At 39.4% G+C, this 14788-nt stretch overlaps 2 long non-coding RNA genes across 2 annotated transcripts; both read left to right on the forward strand.

Moving 5' to 3' along the window:
• The first annotated feature begins 2387 nt into the window (after window positions 1-2387).
• Window positions 2388-5075, forward strand: LOC131002262 (uncharacterized). Its single transcript, XR_009094236.1, has 2 exons — window positions 2388-2497; window positions 4088-5075. It is a non-coding gene; the product is annotated as an uncharacterized LOC131002262 (long non-coding RNA).
• Window positions 5076-10032: 4957 nt separating this feature from the next.
• On the forward strand, window positions 10033-12808 carry LOC131002251 (uncharacterized). Its single transcript, XR_009094226.1, has 3 exons — window positions 10033-10149; window positions 11821-11901; window positions 12522-12808. It is a non-coding gene; the product is annotated as an uncharacterized LOC131002251 (long non-coding RNA).
• The last annotated feature ends 1980 nt before the right edge of the window (window positions 12809-14788 follow it).

The raw sequence follows: 14788 nt of genomic DNA on the forward strand, positions 1-14788 counted from the left end.
AGACAATTCAAGATTGGCTTCCTTAGTTGAAATATTAGACTAAGTAAGTGTAATACCCCGTTTTCCCCGAGTTAAGTTTAGAATAATTTTTGAACTTAGATATTAAGTTGATTCATGCCGGATAAAAGAAAATGAATTTATTTTTAATTCCAACAAAAATGATTTACAAAAATATTTGTAAATTTAGTTATTAAATTTATATGCATTGCATATTTATTTAATTTAACATTTAGCATCTACACGAGCTATTTATTTAAGCGAACACTGAACGATTATTACAGTTTTCATAGTACAACCCGGAAGACTTTTTATTATATTTTATTTTATCTACACCTACCCAATTTCCTTTCAACTCACACTTTACACTCACACTACACGATACCTTGCCCCCCACCATTTCCACCCACTCTTTCCACTCACACTTTACACTAAAGTTTGTCTTCCACCCACACTTTTGTAGAGGCCCGCTCTTTTATATATTTTAAATCCAGTAATGAGTGTTTATTTTTGTTCATCAGTGAATGAAAACGGTTATTATTCTGATATGAATTCAGCTTATGATCCTGAATTTATATTGTTAAAGCAGTCAATGATATTATTTCAGAGCTATAACTGACTTAGCAAAGTCACGTTATTTATTTATTTTTTTTAAGCGAGATGGAATTTGATTTTATTTTACTCAGGTCGGGAATTATTTCCGACTCAAGAAGTTAATTAAATCTGCGGATTTAATTTAGATATCAGAACAACGAACGAATTAAATCTATGGATTTAATTTAGATTCATTTTATAACTTATCGATTTTAGCGAGATATCACATGTCGAAATCGAGATTTATTTAAATAAACAGTACAAGCAAATATGAGCACGCGATTCACTTTACAGTTACAGAATCACCGAGTCAGAGAAAATACATCAATAATTCTCCTCTACATTTTTTTTCCTTTCTTTTTCTTCTCTTTTTCTTTCCATTAAATTTTGTTCCCCAACTTCTATACACCACTATCATTATTTTTTTTCCCCACCACTTTCACCACTACTTATTTTTCCCCACTATATTCAAGTGCACCACCAACATTTTCAGCCACGCATACCATTTTCACTCCCAATCTTCACAAGGGAAACCACCCAGGAGAAAACTACATTCATTGTCCTGCTGCCAAAATTTCAAAGGTAAGCTGGGTTCAATTTCTTCACATTTCTTCCATATGCAACCTGCATTAACAGAAGGACCAAATTCATTTCAGTTATCTCCCTAGTTTAAACTACTCAAGTTTGGCAAATAGTTCATCAACCAAACGAAGCAAATTCACTGTGAGTTTTATACTTTAACTCTACCATTTTCTGCCAAAGTCTCATTCATTCGTTAAATAATGACAGTTTCAATTCATTTCAGCTATTTCATACTTCACTAAACTCCAGTAACAACCAATCAGTTGAAAACAAGTGAGGTAATTCACTATCTCAAATAACCATTCCAGAAAATATTCATATCAAGCATGATTATGGTTAGTTTCACAATACCAGAAAACCGTATAATCATCTTGAACTTAGCAAGCACCAACAACATTCTAATATTCTAGTGACAGTTCCTATGTAGTTCTAATCAAGCATAATTTGAGTTATGCAAAACAAGAAGATTTCACCTTGTTTAGTTCACGTTTTCGAATCGATAAAAAGGAAGAATGACTAGAGAACTTAGCTTTAGATTGAGTGGTAGTGGACTGTCGGAGCTCTGCGACTCACGGCGACGGAGGCTCCGGGAAAGGAGGCTGCCGGACTCTTGCTGTTAACAGCAGCGGCTGACGGCGGCACTCCCAAGCGACGACGTCCGGCGATAGAACTCCAATCCACGACCCAGTGAAACAGCAGCTATAGTTGGATACGTGACTCGAACCTTCGACTCCGGAGATAGCAGCAACGACGGACCCCTGCTCGCCGGAAATCTGTAATACCCCGTTTCCTCGAGCTAAGTTTAGAAATTTTTCGAACTTAGATTTAAGATGATTCACGCCGGATTGAGAGAAAGAATTTATTTTAATTCCAACAAAAATGATTTACAAAAGCATTTGTAAATTTAGTAATTAAATTATATGCATTGCATATTTATTGCATTTAGCATTCAAGTATTTCACGAGCTATTTATTTAGCGAACCATGAAGTATTATTACAGTTTTTATAGTACAACCCGAAAGATTTTTTTTTATTCCATCCTCCACCTTTCCTCCCACTTTCCCTTCCACTTACTCCCACTTACTCCCACTACAACCACTACCCACTACACCTACTCCTACACAGCAAATCATTCGTCCACTCCTCTCTGTCTGCCATATCTCAATCTCTGCCATATCTCAATTATATTAAACCCAAAGAAATCCAACAATCTCTGCCATATCTCAATTATATTAAACCCAAAGAAATCCAAGTGCAGAGCTCAGCCATATTGCGAATGGATCAAACTGCCACAAAACTCAGATTTCAGCAACTCAAACCAGAGGTTTCATCTTTGAATCTCTCTATCTATTTTTATACTTGCTCATTCAGTTATGACACTGCAATTATAGCACATCAAACTTTCACATATTTTCATCTCATCATTTCGGTGCATATGTATACACATTCATAAAGAACAACAATTTCTTAAATCACCAATGTTCAGACATACAATTTATGTGCATATAGATACATACATGAAGCATGCCTGTTTTTAAAGAAAAGAAGGAAGAAAGGTTGAGTCTTGGAACTCTGTTTTTATTCTTCGTCCTCGATTTTGCGATGTCGAGTCAGTGGAGGGGAATGAGAGAACGGCGGCGGCCTGGCGGTCGTTGTCCGTCGGAGCAAGAGGAAGGGGGAGAACATGGGGCACGCTGGACGGTAGCGGTGGCGCGGAGCCACTGTTGTCGGAGAGCAAAGAAATGACGGATTCTTCGGAGGTGAGTTGGTGGCGGCTGTTCATCGCCGCTGCAGTCGCCGTTCGGAGAAAGAACAGGGGGGGTACAGAGGGAGATGAGGCCAGTGGCCCTTCGCCGAAGACGAAGCCGCAGCGGTGGGTTCCGATCTGAGAAGAGAGTTGGGGGCTAGGACGCCGGAGGCGGCGGCGCTCCGCGGCGGTTGCGCCTGCTGCGCCTTGTGCCGACAGTTGAGAGAGAAGAGAGAGAGAGGGCTGAGCGGGGTTACTGGCTACGCTGGGAGCGTGTGTCTGTGTGTGAGGCGGCGGTACGGCTGGTGTCGTGTCGTCGCCGGAGTCAGAGGGTGGCCGGCGCCGTGTCCGGTGAATGTCGTGTGTTGAGGGCCGAGAGAGAGAGACGAGTTGAGGGAGAGGAGAGTCAAGGGGCGGCGGTGTGTTCGGCGATAGTTGTCGTCGTCCGCCGGAGGAGATTCGAGGGAGAGAGAGAGGCGGAGCCTTGGGAGAGAGAGAGAGTGAAATCTGCGTAAGGTTGTGAGTGTGTGTGCGTGTGTGTTGCGGCTGAAGGGGGGGAGAAGAAGGGAAGGGGGTTGGGCTTTGAGTTTTGGGCTAGGCTAGGTTTGGGTTGTGGGCTTGACTTGGGTCGATTTCTTTTATTAAAATGTTTGGGCCTCATCTTTTAAATGGTTTGAGCTAAGTTTATTTTAAGTGTTTGGGTCCTATTTTATTTATTTAACATGGACTCAGTTTTAATTAATAGTGGGCCTTCATTTATTTAAAATTTTGGACTGCCTTCTATTAATTAAATGAACTACACTTATATTAATTAATTGAACTATTAATTAGTTTAATTAATTATTATTTTTAAAGAATAATTTGCATAATAATATTATATTATTATTATGTGTATATTTTAAGTAAATTACTTAATAAATGCTAAGCATGACATGAAATTGCATTTATTTTGCAATAAAAGTATTTAATTGGTTTTATTTATAATTCCAATTATTTGAAGAAAATCGAGTAAGGATATTGTTGGTGTCCTTAACTCAAGAATTTAGTTTTCAATTATTTATTTACTAAATTTTGAAAACCCGGCTAAGTGAATCATAGAATATTAAGCACTACACCATGACTTAAGATTAGCTTCACGAGACCTATTAAGAATAGAATTTCTTGTAGGCTTTGTGACCAGGGGGATCAGCGCTGCTTTCCCAAGACAGGTTTATATGTGATTATGATCTTCAGGCTTTGCCTAACCAGGTGGGCTTACTTTCCAAATGTACAAAGTATGATTGAGTTATTAAGCTCTAAATGTTTCAATGAAATGCAAATTGTTTATTTAATGTAATGAAAACTGTTTATCCAATAAAATGTTTATGTGCACTCTGCTCTGTTTAAGGCTCGCGCAGTTAATCAATTGAGGTTCTCTTATGACCTAATACGTTGTTTGAGAATTGTGTACACTTGTTAGTTGACTCGGTGGGTTGATCTCCATCGGGCTCTAACCAGAGGCGTTATAAGGGTGCTCGGCTGGATGTGTTCCGGAGCATGAGAAATATCAGGCCCGCCTGGGTAGCGTCCCGAGGTCAATTCAACTTGTCTGAGTTACGTCCTCAGGGCAAGTGTCAGCGGGAGACAGAGATCCGTCGGTGGCTAGAGGTCCGGGATCACAGCGAGTAACAGAAAGGGAGTGTGACATGTGCGCACAAATGAAAGAAAATGTTTTAACATGCTTAGAAGTTATTTTAATTTAAAACCTTCTAAGTCATGTCAAGTATGATTGGATAAACTGTCTTTATTAAAATATAAAATGTTTCAGAAAATGCATGCCCACTAAGTACATTAGTACTTAGCCCAAAAATACTTTCAAATGTTTTCAGGTTGGCTGGCCGATGCTGACGGGACGGAGCTGAGGCTAGCGATAAATTCCTATGTTAGACTTCCGCTGTAGCAATTACTCATATCAGTCTTTTGTTTTTCCAACTTAAGATCTTCATGTTAAATTTCAAATGATATACCTGACCGAGCTTAGACTCTTCACTACTAAATTTATGCCAATGAATGTCGGTTGTCAGAAGCATGAAACAAAACTTGTGATCCAAAGGGGCATAGCCCGACTTTCTATCCTATTTCGGGTTTTTACAAGGTTGTTCCTTGTTTATTTCTATGAATTAGTTGCACCTCGATTATATTTATTCATTCAAGAATTGGGGTGTGACAGAATGGTATCAGAGCATGAGTTTTCTTTCATGTTTCTGATAACCATAAGCTTTTTGATGTAGAGTCTAGAATAGTATCTCTAGACTTCCAAGAATGTCAGTAGCCCTCAGCTCACCGTCACACTGCCGCAACCAAGGTACGATAATAGTTTCAAAATATACATATATGTATTTCAGATGTTATGAATCTTTCCAAGAAAAAGTGTGCGCTTTCAATGAATGATGCTATGTGAATTGCTTACCGCTTCCCATATGCTATAAGTTATGAATTGCTAATCGCTTTCATATTGTTATTTTGGGTCTCCGACCCATATAACCAGTTAAGTATCGTGTTTGGGACAACCCGAGCCCTTAACGATAAGATGAGTAAGTATCGTGTTTGGGACAACCCGAGCCCTTAACGATAAGATAAGTAAGTATCGTGTTTGGGACAACCCGAGCCCTTAACGATAAGATGAGTTAAAGTCGTGTTTAGGACTATTGAGCCTTTCACGAATACCAGATGAATGGTCGAGTTAGATTCTTTGAATCTTCCCGGCAATAGAAAAGTTTCATGTGGCATTTAATGTCAACATGTTTCAAGTTTCAAAGAGAATGAACGAATAAGAAAGCTTTATGTTGTCGTTTTAGGCTAGCTGCCTATACGATTAGAATGGTGGATCCTCTTGCAAACTGTTTGAGTACCACCCAAGAATGTTTTGAGAATGTTAATCGTGATAGCACCGCTTGATCGATTTAAGTAAAGACTGGTAAGATAGAAATGTTTAACATAGAAATGTTACAACATAGAGGCACTGCCTTAAGACTAAGAATTCACTTGAGCTATTTCAATAGCGGTGAGATTAATTTTTTCACATAAGAACTTATGTTGCTTATGATTATGATGTCAGTCGTGATAGCTTTGCTAGAACGGCATAGAATGGACTTTCATGGTATCAATGACTTATGATGAAGTATTTACTAGTAAGTTTTAAGTTAGAAGTTTGACCAGAGACTTACATGAATAAGAAGTTGACATGATTGGGGGCTAAGTTCCCATTTGACTGAGTGATTCGTTTTGTTGGGTCTGGCCAGCCCACATGACTAAGATCTCGGTGATTGTCAATTAAGATTTTTGATCTCGAGGTAGAGCATCACTACAATATATATAGACTCGCACTATATAGTTGTCACAATAGAATATCCTTTTATCACGATAAGTATAGTAGCGATTAGAATTACTCAGTTTATCATTAGTTTTCAACCAGCTGTTAATATGTGGTCCACATGGTGGACAATAATAAGAAATGCGTAAAGGAGTTCGTGAATGAATCGCGTCATGAGATATTCAATTCCCCTAGTGAACCAGGGAGATATTATGAAGGAACAAGCAATGAACGAGACTTTCACCACCAAGTCACTACAACAAATGGAGAAGTAAAAAGTTCACGCACAAACAAGATATGTACACCACCTCAAGATGGAGGTAAAGAAAAAGGAAATGGAATGAAAGAAATAGATGAAACCCTTAAATAGAAGGAAAGCACTAGAACTAAACTTAAGGTATAACCCAACCCCAAGACTAGTAGGCTCAAGCTAATAGAGTGAATGCTTTGGCTAAAGTGCCAGAAGCTACAGCAAGAATAAAGTTGGAACGCCACCACAATGGAAACTTAGAAACCCCATTAAATAACCATTTGGAAATGGGAAAATGAGTTTACAGGGCAGAAGGAGTGCCATTAATCCTCAAAGTGAAAGTTACGAAGACGATGAGAAAAGTTTGATGTTAGAATTCCCTAGTCAATTTGAGAAGGTGACTTAAGACGAAGGAAACAATTAAGAAAGTTCAACAGATTTGAGAGTACAAAAATATTTTTCCCAATGAATTACCAAATTTTCACCAGACCTAGTTTCATGCAACATAGTATGCCACTATGGGGAGCACTAATTAAAGATGTCAAAGAAAAGATGATACACTAAGGATGTGTATTGATTATAAGAAGTTGAAGCAAGCTCATAAGAATAGATATCTCCTTCCGAGGATAGACGACCTGTTAAATCAGTTGAGAGGAGCCGGTGTGTTTTCCAAGATTGACCTAAGATCTGATTACCACCAACTCAGGATGAAAAGAGAAGACATTCCAAAGACAGCGTTTCGAACGCGTTATGGACTTTACGAGTTCACAGTGATGCCCTTAGATTTAACGAATGCCCCAGCAGTTTTCATGGACCTAATGAACAGAGTTTTCCATCTGTATCTCGATAGTTTTGTCTTAGTGTTTATCGACGACATCCTCGTACACTCTAAGACCGAAGAACAACATGAAGAGCATTTACGCATCGTACTCAAAACCCTGCGCAATGAGAAATGGTTTACCAAATTCATCAAGTGTGAATTTTGGTTAAAGGAAGTTATGTTTCTCAGTCACATAGTGTCGACTGAAGGAATCTAAGTAGACCCCGCCAAGGTCGAAGCAGTCAAGGAATGGAAGGCACCATCAAATGTCAATAAGATTAGAAGTTTTCTCGGTCCAGCAGGTTACAACATAAGGTTCATAGAAAGATTCTCGAGATTGGCTAGGCCAATGACTCGGCTTTTAAGAAAAGGGACTAAGTATGTTTGGTCCGAAGCTTGTAAACAAAGTTTTAAGTAGCTCAAGACTAAGCTGACTACTGCACCAGTATTAGCAATACCAGGGGAGAATGAAGAATTTGAGGTGTACACTGATGCCTAGAAACTAGGAATGGGTTGCGTGTTGATACAAAATCAGAAAGTGATAGCATATACGTCTCGTCAATTGAAGCCCCATGAGCTGAACTACCCGACTCATGATTTAGAACTAGTAGCCGTCGTGCACGCGCTGAAGATTTGGAGACACTACCTCTATGGAGTTAAGTGTGAGATCTTTACAGATCATAAGAGTTTGAAGTACTTCTTCGAGCAAAAGGATTTGAACATGAGACAACGAAGATGGCTCGAATTAGTAAAGGATTACGATTGCACCATCAGTTACCATCCAGGAAAAGCGAATATAGTAGCTGACGCCCTGAGTCGAAAGACGAAGGCTAAGCTAGGGTATTTTATTACCCAACAGAAGGAGCTGTTTCGTGAGTTCGCCTCACTCAGTTTAGAGATTGTTTATTCCCCAGATTCAGTATCGGGTTGTGTAGCTGCGCTGACATCTAAACCTGATTTGAGAGAAAGAATTGTGCAAGCACAAAGAGAAGATTTGTTCTTAGAGAAGATGCGTCTCGCTGCAAGAACGAATGAAACGAAAAGATTAACTGAAGCAAAGAATAATACACTTATGGTTGGTGAAAGATTGTGTGTGCCGCACAATGAAGAGTTAAAGAACGAGATTATGAGCGAGGCTCATGATACTCCATACACTGCACACCCAGGCAGTACAAAGATGCACCAGAATTTAAAGAAAATTTTCTGATGAACAGGAATGAAAAGAGATATAACGTTGTAGTGGGTCGATTATCAAAGTCAGCGCGATTTCTGCCAATTCAAATGACATTTGGATTGGTGAAACTTGCAAAGTTATATGTCAAAGAGATAGTACGCCTTCACGGTGTACCTGTATCTATCACGTCAGATCGTGACACCAGATTCACATCGCGTTTCTGGAAAAGTTTACAAGAAGCCATGGGCACTCAGCTGAACTTCAGCACAGCGTACCATTCTCAGACTGATGGACAGTCAGAAAAAAAACGATTCAGATTCTAAAATTTTCGTTGCGAACAATTATCGCAGACAAAGGTAGAAGTTAGGAGAATTTGTTACCTCTCGAAGAATTTGCTTATAACAACAGTTATCAAGCAACATTTGGAATAATCCAGATGAGGTCTTTATGGCCGAAAATGTAGTTCACCACTTTACTAAGATGATGTGGGTGAAAGAAAGCTGTTAGGTCCTGAACTGGTCCAACAGATGGTTGAGAAGGTCGACCACATCAAGCGAAGAATCAAAGAAGCTCAAGATAGACAAAAGTCTTACGCCGATAAACGCCGATCGAAGTTAGAATTCAATGTTGGAGATCGAGTTTTCCTCAAAGTTTCTCCCTCAAAAGGAGTTATACGTTTCAGAAAGAGGGGCAAGTTACAACCCCGTTATATAGGACTTTTTGAGATCCTAGATAAGATAGGCCCTGTAGCCTATAGGTTGGCATTGCCACCCAGTATTGGAGACGTGCACAATGTGTTTCATGTCTCTCACTTAAGAAAGTATGTGTTTAATTCAAAGCATTTGATTAAACCAGATAAAGTAGTCCAAGTTAGGACTTAAGTTATGAAGAAAAACCAGTCCAGATACTTGATCGCAAGGTTCAAGTTTTATGAGACAATAATTTTGTTCTCATCATGTAGTGGAACCATCACAGGATGGAAAAAGCCACGAAAAAGATGAATGAAATGAAAGACTAGTATCCCCAGCTAGATTATCAATGTATGTAATTTCGGGGACGAAATTTTTTTAAGGAGGGAGGGATGTAATACCCCGTTTCCTCGAGCTAAGTTTAGAAAATTTTCGAACTTAGATTTAAGATGATTCACGCCGGATTGAGAGAAAGAATTTATTTTAATTCCAACAAAAATGATTTACAAAAGCATTTGTAAATTTAGTAATTAAATTATATGCATTGCATATTTATTGCATTTAGCATTCAAGTATTTTCACGAGCTATTTATTTAGCGAACCATGAAGTATTATTACAGTTTTTATAGTACAACCCGAAAGATTTTTTTTTATTCCATCCTCCACCTTTCCTCCCACTTTCCCTTCCACTTACTCCCACTTACTCCCACTACAACCACTACCCACTACACCTACTCCTACACAGCAAATCATTCGTCCACTCCTCTCTGTCTGCCATATCTCAATCTCTGCCATATCTCAATTATATTAAACCCAAAGAAATCCAACAATCTCTGCCATATCTCAATTATATTAAACCCAAAGAAATCCAAGTGCAGAGCTCAGCCATATTGCGAATGGATCAAACTGCCACAAAACTCAGATTTCAGCAACTCAAACCAGAGGTTTCATCTTTGAATCTCTCTACCTATTTTTATACTTGCTCAATCAGTTATGACACTGCAATTATAGCACATCAAACTTTCACATATTTTCATCTCATCATTTCGGTGCATATGTATACGCATTCATAAAGAACAACAATTTCTTAAATCACCAATGTTCAGACATACAATTTATGTGCATATAGATACATACATGAAGCATGCCTGTTTTTAAAGAAAAGAAGGAAGAAAGGTTGAGTCTTGGAACTCTGTTTTTATTCTTCGTCCTCGATTTTGCGATGTCGAGTCAGTGGAGGGGAATGAGAGAACGGCGGCGGCCTGGCGGTCGTTGTCCGTCGGAGCAAGAGGAAGGGGGAGAACATGGGGCACGCTGGACGGTAGCGGTGGCGCGGAGCCACTGTTGCCGGAGAGCAAAGAAATGACGGATTCTTCGGAGGTGAGTTGGTGGCGGCTGTTCATCGCCGCTGCAGTCGCCGTTCGGAGAAAGAACAGGGGGGTACAGAGGGAGATGAGGCCAGTGGCCCTTCGCCGAAGACGAAGCCGCAGCGGTGGGTTCCGATCTGAGAAGAGAGTTGGGGGCTAGGACGCCGGTGGTGGTGGCGTGAAGCCGCTGCCGTAGTCCGCTGGATTTTTCAGAAGGAGGTGACGGCGGATCTGCTGCGAGGACGCCGGAGGCGGCGGCGCTCCGCGGCGGTTGCGCCTGCTGCGCCTTGTGCCGACAGTTGAGAGAGAAGAGAGAGAGAGGGCTGAGCGGGGTTACTGGCTACGCTGGGAGCATGCGTCTGTGTGTGAGGCGGCGGTACGGCTGGTGTCGTGTCGTCGCCGGAGTCAGAGGGTGGCCGGCGCCGTGTCCGGTGAATGTCGTGTGTTGAGGGCCGAGAGAGAGAGACGAGTTGAGGGAGAGGAGAGTCAAGGGGCGGCGGTGTGTTCGGCGATAGTTGTCGTCGTCCGCCGGAGGAGATTCGAGGGAGAGAGAGAGGCGGAGCCTTGGGAGAGAGAGAGAGTGAAATCTGCGTAAGGTTGTGAGTGTGTGTGCGTGTGTGTTGCGGCTGAAGGGGGGGGAGAAGAAGGGAAGGGGGTTGGGCTTTGAGTTTTGTGCTAGGCTAGGTTTGGGTTGTGGGCTTGACTTGGGCCGATTTCTTTTATTAAAATGTTTGGGCCTCATCTTTTAAATGGTTTGAGCTAAGTTTATTTTAAGTGTTTGGGTCCTATTTTATTTATTTAACATGGACTCAGTTTTAATTAATAGTGGGCCTTCATTTATTTAAAATTTTGGACTGCCTTCTATTAATTAAATGGACTACACTTATATTAATTAATTGAACTATTAATTAGTTTAATTAATTATTATTTTTAAAGAATAATTTGCATAATAATATTATATTATTATTATGTGTATATTTTAAGTAAATTACTTAATAAATGCTAAGCATGACATGAAATTGCATTTATTTTGCAATAAAAGTATTTAATTGGTTTTATTTATAATTCCAATTATTTGAAGAAAATCGAGTAAGGATATTGTTGGTGTCCTTAACTCAAGAATTTAGTTTTCAATTATTTATTTACTAAATTTTGAAAACCCGGCTAAGTGAATCATAGAATATTAAGCACTACACCATGACTTAAGATTAGCTTCACGAGACCTATTAAGAATAGAATTTCTTGTAGGCTTTGTGACCAGGGGGATCAGCGCTGCTTTCCCAAGACAGGTTTATATGTGATTATGATCTTCAGGCTTTGCCTAACCAGGTGGGCTTACTTTCCAAATGTACAAAGTATGATTGAGTTATTAAGCTCTAAATGTTTCAATGAAATGCAAATTGTTTATTTAATGTAATGAAAACTGTTTATCCAATAAAATGTTTATGTGCACTCTGCTCTGTTTAAGGCTCGCGCAGTTAATCAATTGAGGTTCTCTAATGACCTAATACGTTGTTTGAGAATTGTGTACACTTGTTAGTTGACTCGGTGGGTTGATCTCCATCGGGCTCTAACCAGAGGCGTTATAAGGGTGCTCGGCTGGATGTGTTCCGGAGCATGAGAAATATCAGGCCCGCCTGGGTAGCGTCCCGAGGTCAATTCAACTTGTTTGAGTTACGTCCTCAGGGCAAGTGTCAGCGGGAGACAGAGATCCGTCGGTGGCTAGAGGTCCGGGATCATAGCGAGTAACAGAAAGGGAGTGTGACATGTGCGCACAAATGAAAGAAAATGTTTTAACATGCTTAGAAGTTATTTTAATTTAAAACCTTCTAAGTCATGTCAAGTATGATTGGATAAACTGTCTTTATTAAAATATAAAATGTTTCAGAAAATGCATGCCCACTAAGTACATTAGTACTTAGCCCAAAAATACTTTCAAATGTTTTCAGGTTGGCTGGCCGGTGCTGACGGGACGGAGCTGAGGCTAGCGATAAATTCCTATGTTAGACTTCCGCTGTAGCAATTACTCATATCAGTCTTTTGTTTTTCCAACTTAAGATCTTCATGTTAAATTTCAAATGATATACCTGACCGAGCTTAGACTCTTCACTACTAAATTTATGCCAATGAATGTCGGTTGTCAGAAGCATGAAACAAAACTTGTGATCCAAAGGGGCATAGCCCGACTTTCTATCCTATTTCGGGTTTTTACAAGGTTGTTCCTTGTTTATTTCTATGAATTAGTTGCACCTCGATTATATTTATTCATTCAAGAATTGGGGTGTGACAAAATCGCACAGCAGCAACGGCGGCTGGACAGGGGGCTGGACGGCGGCTGGATGCGAAGCTGGTCGACGGAGGGAGAGATGACGGGCCGATCAGCTGCTGCTCGGCCATAGCCGGAGGAGATTTGAGGGAGCAGAAAGAGAGGCGAATCTGGTCGGAGAGAGAGTCGCGGCGGCGGTGCTCGCCGGATTTCGGAGCAGCGGCGGCGAGCCCTCATTGGAGAAGAGAGAGATGAGAATTGAGAGGAAGAGAGAGAGATCTATTTGTGAGGGTGTATGTGAGTGTGTATTGAAATAGAGAGAGAGAACCGAGATGTTTGGGGGGGGGGAATTTTGGGCTTTTTCCTATTTTAATTAAAGTTGGGCTCCTTATTTTAATTGGGCTTATTTATTAAATTCTTTGGGCCTTGTTGATTTATTTTTAGTGGGCTTGAGTTGGGCTGGCTTATTTATTAATATTGGGCCTCTGATTTTATTTAAATGGCCGATTTTAATTACTGATTGGGCCTCCGATTTTATTTATATGGGCTTTGATTTAATTGTTGTTTTGATTTGTATGGGCTTTATTTAATTGAGTTGGACTTTATTTATTTTAATAATTGGGCCATTTCATTGGGCCGGAGTTTATTTAATTATGTTGGACTCCTTATTTGGGCTTCGTTTCAGTGGGCCGATTTTGTTTTAAATTACAGTGGGCTTGAGTTGGGCCGAAAATTTGGGCCTTTATTTTATTTTCTTTGGGCTTCATTATTTATTTATTTTTGGGCCTTGTTGTATTTATTATAATTGGGCCTAATTCAATTATTTTGCTTGGGCTTTAGTTTAATTCATTGGGCCTAATTTAATTAATTCATTGGGCCTAATTTAATTAATTCATTGGGCTTTGTTATTTTATTCCGATTGGGCCTCCTATTTATTTTCTTTAGGCCTTGGTTATTTATTCAACTGGGCCCTAAAATTATTTAATTACTTGAGTCCATGAATTACTCCAACTAAACTTTTCAATTTAATTATTGGAATGCCACGATTTATTTAAATCAAGCCCATATTTGTTTAATTAATTATTAGGCTGCCTTATGTTGAGCCTTTTAATTATTTAATCTTATAACATTACTTGTTCCTATTTATTAAGCCTGATTAATTATGAGGTTATAAAGCGAATAAGTTGAAGTAATTATTTAATTATTTTTTTTATTGACTACGAGGAATGGGGTTTATTTAATTGGCGGATTAGAACACCTGAAGCGAACGGATTATTTTAGTTAATTACTCAACCACGCAAGATGAAACCTAGTTGGTATTTATTTGATCCGATAGTGAGGATTAATAGTAGTAATTCTCTAATATCATCTCGGAGTAATAAATCATGCATAAAGATCATGCATAGTTAATTCTGTAATCTCATTATTTGAGGATTTTACTCGAGCAATATCTTATTTATATTCTCGTAATAAAGGTCAAGCACGAGATTAATAATCAGTCAAGGAGCTACTGTACCACAAAAAGTTTCTAACAGGTGGGCATTACTTTCATATATATCAAATGAGTTTAAATATTACGTTCAAGCAAGTTATTTCATGATTAAATTAATTGAAGTTATTTCAAATATTGTCTTGCCATAAAATATTTAAATTTCAGTATGATATCTATCTGATGTGACTTTTATCATGTAATCGAATTCGGGTCTTGAGCAGTTGATAGCTATCCTGCCAGGGCTAGTGTACACCAGTGACCGTGAGTCATCTAGCGGGTTGGCCGGTCAAGTGACCGTGAGAGGTGGCCACCTCTCCGGCACAAAGTTCCAGATATGATAGATTACAAGAGAACTTAGACTGCAGTCGAACTTTAAGAATCACAAATGAATTTAGTAAGCTTGGGCCTTTTAGCGAAAAACTCCCTTGCTGTACTGTTTATTATGGCATGACAATTTA

This window comes from Salvia miltiorrhiza, unplaced genomic scaffold (genome assembly GCF_028751815.1).
Source record: "Salvia miltiorrhiza cultivar Shanhuang (shh) unplaced genomic scaffold, IMPLAD_Smil_shh Hic_asm_8, whole genome shotgun sequence".
In the NCBI taxonomy this organism is placed as follows: domain Eukaryota; kingdom Viridiplantae; phylum Streptophyta; class Magnoliopsida; order Lamiales; family Lamiaceae; genus Salvia; species Salvia miltiorrhiza.